The sequence below is a fragment of the Miscanthus floridulus genome, chromosome 1 (assembly GCF_019320115.1).
Source record: "Miscanthus floridulus cultivar M001 chromosome 1, ASM1932011v1, whole genome shotgun sequence".
NCBI classification, from domain to species: domain Eukaryota; kingdom Viridiplantae; phylum Streptophyta; class Magnoliopsida; order Poales; family Poaceae; genus Miscanthus; species Miscanthus floridulus.
Genome location: NC_089580.1, coordinates 55955900 through 55965063, shown reverse-complemented (window position 1 = coordinate 55965063; position 9164 = coordinate 55955900).

Sequence of the window (9164 nt, the reverse complement as noted above, 5' to 3'; positions counted from 1 at the left end):
TGCCTAAATCAATGGTTGAAGTTGTTCCCTAGGAAGCATATGAGGAAAACCCTAGCCTCCATCCTCAGCGAGAAAGCTACCGCTATCATAAAAAGAGTTAAAGATTGCGAACACACTTCCCAAGGTGTAAATCAAAGGAAAAGAAGACAGAGAAATCTATCGAGATTTCATGGCACTAAATTAGTTATTTTTAAGCTAGTGATTAGTGGCTCAAACATGGTTGAATTCACACCAAACTTGGTGATCTTATTCCTCGCTTAAGGTACTTTGATGCCTTAAGTTGGTTTGAGGATTGGTTGAGTAAAGCATCAGATTTGAGAGATGTTTTGATAGTTTGGTCCCAAAATTTTAGAACAAAGCAGTTTTGGTAGATGATTTGTTTGGATAGTCCAAACGGTGTCCATTTGAGCTAAATTTTGGTCAGTAGTTAAAGGACTCTTGGATCTAAATGCCTAAAAAAACTTGTGCACAATGGAGCCATAGTTTGTGAGAGATGAACTAAAAACCAAGGTGCACAGAATCTATGATTTCTCTTTTTACTACTATCATCCCTCTTATTAGAAGGTTGTGTTTGTAATTGATACCAAGATTAGCGACATGGTCAATATTTTGCCTGTTAGATAATCCTTTAGGTGCCCCAGAGAAGACTCCTTGCACCCCTTTGTGGCTTGCTTTTGCCCTTTCATATCAACAATGCTTGAGCAGTCAAGGTGTTCTACAAGTCAATTTATCCCTTTGCAAGTCGAAAACAATTTGAAAAGTGTCAAACAACAGATTTCAGATTTTGCTTATGAGTTGTTGATTGACACTAGAAAGGAAGTGTCGATAGAATATTGTTGGCAGTCCTCCAAAGGGTATCCCATGAAGGTAGATTAATCAACACAGAGGCGTGTAATCAAGAACAAGAAGGCAACAGAGACACACGAGTTAGACAGGTTCAGACCGTCAGTATGATGTAATACCCTACTCCTATGGTCTATTGGTTTGTATTGGCTATCGTATGATATTGCGTGATTTTGGAGGGGGTCTCTGCCTGCCTTATATAGTCTGGGGGTAGGGTTACAAGTCGGTTAGATCTGAGAGATAACCAGAAAGTAATAACAGATTACAGGAATCATGGGATCATACGTATCCTAATAGATCTCATAGTATCTTCAGGATATCTTCTCGGTGTCTTGCGGGAGGCACCGAACAGAGTCGTGCCCCGCAAGGCTTCATCTTGTGGGCTGGGCCACCCTTGGGGGCATCACCCATGTGGTCTACCATGGGTATCCAAGGTTGTACCCCCAATAGCTAGTCCCCGAGCGCCTTGTACCCATTATGCAACGCCGCCTTGAGCTTGTCCGAGCAGGTGCGAACAAAGCCGAGCAGTCAAACTCATGGTCCAACCACCGTGATGAGTTGCTGAGTAGTTGTGAGCAGTTGCCAAGCAGCCTGAACCATCACCAAGCAGCATGATGAGTCGTCGAGCAGTGTGAACCATCGTCGAGCAGTGTAACCCAAGTATGGCTTGCCATAAGGGTGTAAGGATCTCAAGTTTAGAATAAAAAATTTCTTCGCAGTGGACCAAGTGTGCCCACTTAGAGTCCGACCATGAGAAAGGGAGATAGTCTTCTTCAGCTTCAGGAGGTGCGGAGTCTTCTAGATTAAAGCAAACACACTCACTGCAAGGTGAAGTGTGCCCACTTAGTCCTCGAGCCTGACAGTAGATGACGTAGTCATGTGGTGCTAGGGTCCAAAGTAGAAGAATAATCAAAGACTAGCTGAGCAGGCAGCCAGTCCCCGGGCATAGCCTCGAAATGAGAAAAAGCACATTCACCACAAGGTGAAGTGTGCCCACTTAGTCCCTGAGCCTGACAGTAGGTGACATGGTCACATGGTGCTCAGGTAAAAAACAGTGGTCAACAAGAGAAAGTCCCTAATGTGGTGAGGAATCGACACATAGTGCTAACATAGTCCTCGAGCCATAAGAGGAAATCTTGGAGAAATTAAATCATGGAGAAAAGTACCGGCGTAATGGCTGTATAGTAGTAATTACTGAGCCATAACGAATGGCAGAGAAGTCAGTGAATATTCAGTGAGCCATAACAAATTGCAGAGATAAATCGGCGATATGGGCCACGGTTGCATGAAAGCCCAGGTAACGGCCCACCTTGCTGTTGCGGAGAATTCGGAGAGGCACAAATCATGAGAACGGTTTGCCAAAAACCCTCAAATGCGAAAGGGTGGGGGAGTGCTTTATAATTGTGCCGCCGCACCCCACGCTCCCACATTTGCCACTTTGCCATTTCATCTTCCTCCTTAGCCATCACACGTCTAGATTCATATGTTCTTCCGCTGCCAATCCTGATTCAGATCTGAGAAATGGCGCCAAAGAAGGGAGCTATGAAACTAAAGAGGGCGGCCATCGTAGCCAGCCATGACGAGGAATGGGTGCCATCGAGGATAGGGGAGGCGAAGATCAACAAGATGGTGGAGGCGGGCATTCTTCTTGATCGAGTCACCGCCAGATGGTGGTCAGCCAGCGGTGAGCCTTTCCCAATGCCTCATACTGATGAAGTAGTGGTATTTGAGGATTATTTCTAGCACGGGTTGGGATTTCCTGTTCATCCTTTCCTGAGAGATCTGTTGGAGTTCTAGGCTATTAGTCTGTGCAATCTTCACCCAAACACCATCTTGCACATCTTGATCTTTATCCACTTCTATGAAGCGTATCTAGGGGTTCTTCCACACTTCAATCTCTTTAGACACCTGTTCTGGTTGAAGAAGAAAGGCGGCAGTGGTTCCAAGGTGGTCGGTGGCATATATCTACAACTTCGTGATGGAATGGCGAGTGAGTACATCACTGTATCACTGAATACTTCTCTGAAGGGGTGGAACGCTAGGTGGTTCTACATGAAGTAGAGCCATCCTGCAATCCGCTGTGACGTTGACCACATCCTAGACAACCAAAAGAGCTGGTCAAAGAAACTGAGCAGTGCCGACATGGAGTAGGTGAGGGAGCTCCTCGACCTGATAAAAGGCATGGAGATTAATGGCAGACTGGTAGCAGTGAGCTTCATAGTGCGCTGCGTCTAGCCCTACAAGGAGAGGGCCCACCTAGGCTTTGACTTCAAGGTCAATGACGACGGCACCTAGGAGAGACCGGGGAGGCTGAAGAGGTGTGAAGTGCTAGAGCGAGCTGTAGAGCTATTCGCTCCAAATGCCTCGTTCAGTGTGTCAAGGCAGACAAGGGCCTTCAACTGTACAAATCCACCTCCTTAGGTAACCATCTCAATTGTTTTGTTCATGATGCTTTTTTCAATGATTGTTGCCGAGCAGTGAACTTATTCACTTATGCACAGATCCATGCATAGGAGAGAGCGGTGTACTTCTCAAGCACGCCGAGGGGTGATTGGCTGCCAATAGTAGATGCCCAGCCACCAAGTCGACCTGAGGAAGATGCGGCCAGTGCCTTGTCAGAGTCTGAAGGCGCAGACGCTGGTCAGACAGAGAATACCCCCCTATGTCGGAGAAAGTCTAGGGGAAGAGAGCAGCAGCAGATGAGCCAGTTTAGAAGAACAGAAAGACGGTGGGTGCCACTCCCCTCAAGCTAGGCGGCATCTCGCTTGGCAGTGACCAAACCACTCAGACGTGAAGTGCGGCACTGTCCGAGTGGTCGGATGACGATGGGGCTCCAATAGCTCCTTCTCTAAGCACGGTGATGCCTCTGCATAGCATGCGCGTGGAGGAGCAACCAAAAGGAGGAGAGGGAGTCCCCAAGCAGTGGGTGAAGGGAGTCCCAGAGCCATAGGCTAGGGAAGTCCTGGAGCGATAGGCGGAGGAGGGGCCGATGGTGGAGACTACAGGACCTCCAACCCTAGGCACGCAAGTTGACCCCAGGGTCATGCCTGGTGGCTCAGGCCGGTAGCGCCGGTTCAAGAAATTGTACCAGTAGGCCAACATGTAAGTATCCTTGCCTTAGAGTTATTTTGTTGTCATATGCTTATCTCTTTTGGCAATTGATGAGCCAGTCTTATGCAGGGTGAGGCGTACGGTGAAACAGACCTTGCCTGTCCAGACTGACGAGCAGCCAAGGGCTGGTCTTGGAGTAGAGGCAATGCCGGCGGCTCCTGTCCCGGAGTCCCCAGGTGCTCGATGGCCGGTGAAAGAGTCAACCGCCACTGCTAACGTACTTGGTGGTGGTGAGAGGTTGGCATCGATGGCAGATGGGTTGGCGATGATGCCTGGGGCAACGACAAAAGCCGCTGGGTCTTCAAGAGCAGAGGCCAGAGTCGCTGATGCCGCACTAGAGGTCAGAGTAGAGAAACCTGTAGTGCCCAAGGAGCAGATGGCACTCCCTAAGGCATCAAAAGGCATGGTCGGACATGCTGTCCGGCCATAGAGCCCCCTAGTGGTGCCTCCAGTTGTGGCAGAGGAGGTCGAGGTGGAAGAGATCGAACATGAGGAATCTCAACCCAAAGCTGTCTGAATCCTCTACAAGCGCAATGATGAGGTGGTGGTTGTCAAGGAGGAGGACACCACCAAGGAGCTCAAGAGACTGGAGTCCGCCCTTGCCGAGGTAATGAAGTAGATCAAGGTCAGTATTGCATCTGGAATGCTCCTCTTTGATGTTGGAGACCAAAATTCTTCATAGTCATTGTGTGTTTGTAGGGGATAACTTGGACTACCGAACAGCGGCGCCAGCTGATAAAGAGGATGGAGCCCCTCGCCGAGAATGAAAAACTCAAAGAGGCGATGAAACTTATGGAGAAGAACATCTAGAGGGCCCAGTGCGAGCGAGACCTTGCTGAGTCCAATGCGTAGGACCGGGAGTACTAGAAGGGCATCCTATCTGAGCAGCTGGCAACCATGTCTGAGCAGCTGCATCGCATGTCTAAGCAGCTAGCCACTGTCTCCGAGTAGCTATCAAGTGCTTCCGAGCAGCTGGAGCAGAAGTCCGAGCAACTCAGAAGCGTATCCGAGCAGAAAATAGGTATGGCGTAAAAGATGCTCGGCAATCCTCTGAGGGGTATCCTATGAAAGTAGATTGATCAGTGGAGGTGCGCATGATAGGAACTGGATGGTGACACAAGGCGTAAAGACAGTAATTTAGACAGGCTCGGGCTGTCTGATCGACGTAATACCCTATGTCCTGTGTCTTTGGTGTAATGTATTGAATATGAGATCTGATGGCGATGTCGACTAGGGGACCCCTGCCTCTCCTTATATACTCTGGAGGGGTAAGGTTATAAGGAAAGTATCATATTTGGTACTATACAGTATCTTGCGGGGCACGTCGACTAGTGCTGTGCACACCATGATCTTGTGGGCTGGGCCACCTCTGAGGATGTGGCCCATGTCTTATCTTATGGGTACCAGGGGCCATACCCCCATAGCTAGTCCCCGAGCCTAACAGTAGGTGACGTAGTCATGTGGTGCTAGGGTTAGAAAGTAGAAGAAAGGCAGAAGACCGGCTAAGCAGGCAACTAGTCCATGGGTGGAGCCCTAAATTGAAAAGCGCACATTCACCGCAAGGTAAAGTGTACCCACTTAGTCCCCGAGCCTGCTGGAAGATGAAGAATGAATCTTGTAGCAGGGTCAAAGAAAAAGAAGTCTAAAAGCTTGCCGACATCATCTGATATGCACGTATCAAGACCCCATACGTGCTGCCCAAGATTAGCACCCTGATCCGAATAGCATGGAGCAGCTTGATAGCACACCAATGAGACGTAGTAAGATCCGATCACCAAGGGAGTCCTCGACGTAGCAGGTGATGTTCGAGCACTGAGAAGTTCCAAGCGTAGCTAGTGATGCCCGAGCACCAAGGAGTCCCTGGCGTAGTTGGCGATGTCCGAGCACTAAGGAGTCCCTAGCGTAGCTGGTGATTTCTGATCACCGAGGAGTTCTCGATGTAGCTGGCGATGTCCGAACACCAAGGAGTCCTCGGTGTAGCTAGCGATGTCCGAACACCGAAGAGTTCCTAGTGTAGCTAGCGATGTTCGAGCATCGAGGAGTCCCCGGCGTAGCTAGCGACATCCGAGCACCGAGGAGTCTCTGACGTGGCTGGCGATGTTCGAACACTGAGGAGTCCCCGGTGTAGCTGACGATGTTTGAGCATCGAGGAGTCCCTAGCATAACTGGCGATGTTCGAGCACCGAGGAGTCCCCGACGTAGCTGGCGATGTCCAAGCACCAAGGAGTCCCCGACATAGCTAGCGACGTCCGAGCACCGAGGAGTCCCCAGCATAGCTGGCGACGTCCGAGCACCGAGGAGTCTCTGGCGTAGCTGGCGATGTTCGCAAGGTGAAGTGGGGTGAAGTGTGCCCACTTAGTCCCTGAGCATGAAGAATTTGAGCGCTGAGGAGTAACCAACGTAGCTGGCGATGTCCGAGCACCGAGGAGTCCCCAGCGTATCTGGCGATGTCCAAGCACCAAGGAGCCCCCGACGTAGCTGGCGATGAAGCACGAGCGATGAACAGTCTGGTCAACTGGTCGACGACGAAGTGAGCATTGAGTAGAAGCGTCCAGCGAACAGTCCGGTCAACTGGTCGGCGACAAAGTCCATGAACCTAGCGGTCCGACCAGTTGATCGGTGGAGAAGTCCGAGCACTAGGTGGTTCAATCACCTAGACGATGATCCTGTAATAAAAATATGTAGAACGGGTAGTATGTGATGTAAAAATATATAAACTCTGGAGAAGAATCAGCAATGGCGATGAAATAGCGTATGCAGCTCGGTGATCAGTTGGTGTGAAGATGTATTTATATTTAATACAAACCACCCAAACAGTTAGTGTATAGCTGAGTCTCCAGCCCTTGCTAGCCCATTAACCATAACGCAAAGCACGGAGCCGTGTGCGTGTAGGAAGAACAAAACGTTGCTAAGGAGCCACTACCGACCACCCATAACGCAGAGGGTAGACGCTCGTGCACATATAGGGAGGAGCCAGAGACAGGGCCGTCTCTAGGGACATCTGAGCACCAACATGACTGTTCGGGGGTTTAGAAAATCATTTGGAGAGCAAACATGGAGAAAACAGCTCAGAGAAACATTATGGCGATATACGAAAATTGGAGAATATTTAGAAAAATATTAAAGCGTGACTTAGCTTTAGATAGAATGTCTGGTCGGTGATGTATGGCGTTATCTGGTTGGCATTGATAAAGTTGCCCAACCCATGAGCTTTCCAAACTATCATCATGGCGGCGGTCGCGGTCGTCACAGCGCTGTTCTTTTCGACGATCATCATTGCGATGCGGCAGGTGGTCGAAGTAAGTAGTTCGGGTGACGTCGTCCTTATATTAGTGGTCAGCGACTCGGGCAGCTTGCTTTATTCCTTGGATGGCTCAACGAGCCATGCTTGGAGTGTATTCTTGTATATGTATGCATGATAGATACATACGTGCACATGTACATGCAAGTATCCTAGCTATTCGTAGTTGGCTTGCATGTCTTTGATTAATCCGTACGTGCATGCCCCAAAATTGGCTAAAGCCTTGCATGCATCGTCTTCTTGATTGGTGTTGTAGTAGATAACTTCCTTGGCTGACAGCACTATTAATCCTTGGTTCCTAGACAAGGAACAACGGCGCAACATCGGGTGGACAAAGCCTTCACGCCTCTGATCCTTGGCTGACAGCACAAATGGCTTTACGTAGATGAGAAATTGCATCATTGACGCGTAGCTGAGGGCATTGAATTGGATCTGGCGACGGCGACATAGAATCCGACTCCATCTTCGACTCGATAGCAACAAATTGATGAGATCGGCAAAAAATAGCAGATCCTATCGACAACAATGGTGGCGCAAAGAACGGAGATTCAATCTCTCGCCCAACGCCGAGTTGCTGATGGATGATGTTAATCTTGAGGTCCCATCTAGTTCACCATGGAATCAGCACGCACGCCCCTACCTGGTGCGCCAACTGTCGATAGAATATCATTGGCAGTCCTTCGAGGGGTATCCTACGAAGGTAGATTGATCGACAGAGAGGCATGTAACCAAGAATAAGAAGGCAACAGAGACACATGAGTTAGACAGGTTTAGGCTGTCAGTATGACGTAATACCCTACTCCTGTGGTCTGTTGGTTTGTATTGGCTATCGTATGATATTGCATGATTTTGGAGAGGGTCCCTACCTGCCTTATATAGTCCGGGGGGCAGGGTTACAAGTCGGTTAGATCTGAGAGATAACCGGAAAGTAATAACAGATTATAGGAATCATGGGATCATACGTATCCTAATAGATCTCGTAGTATCTTTAGAATATCTTCCCAGTGTCTTGCGAGAGGTGCCGAGCAGAGTCATGCCCCACAAGGCTTCATCTTGTGGGTTGGGCCACCCCTAGGGGCACAGCCCATGTGGTCTGCTGTGGATATCCAGGGTCGTACCCCCCATAGGAAGCTTCAATGTCAAATGTAGTTAAACAAAGCTAGTTTTGCTACAGTGCAAGTCAACCCAACTTACTGTGCAATAACACCATGAAGGAAAATTGTACTCGATCTTGGTAGTGTACTGTTTTTTCATTCGGTGTATACTTGCAATTTTTGTTGACCTCTAGGCCTCGCTATCATCCTTCTTCAGCAAGGATTTTCAAGGCGGACTTGTCCTTAGTACATTCTATGTGTTTTACCCAAGAGGTTGCCTCAAATTTAACCTAGATAACTGTTGTCGCTTGGATACGAGGATTCCCTCAAATAATGATCGTCAAAAACGCTGAGTCAACAGAGTCAGCTATCACATTCACCGCTCACTCAATGGACTCAGATAATATAGTGTTATCATTAGAGAAAGAGAACTGCACATATGGAACATTATGTAGTTTTCCATCGGTTGGAATATGAGTGATTGAACAGTTATGACCGACATAGACATTGTTTGTTGGTTAGTTGGTTTCTTACAGCCTTGGTGGATGCTTACCCCGTCTATGATCTCATCCCTTATAAAAGGTTGTACTCAAGCTACTTTGGTAGAGGACTATTTTTTGAACTTTGTGAATGAATATGGAACTAGTGTAATGAGTAGCTTTCAGAAGCTTGCAGTCTAGTGCTAAGTTCACATGGTCCATGCTATATTCATTAGAGAAATAGAGATTATGGGTAATTGGTTTATGCTCCATAGTACTCTCCGTATCCCAAGAACAAAGTATTGTGCTGTCTTGGATTCCTCCTAAACTAACAAT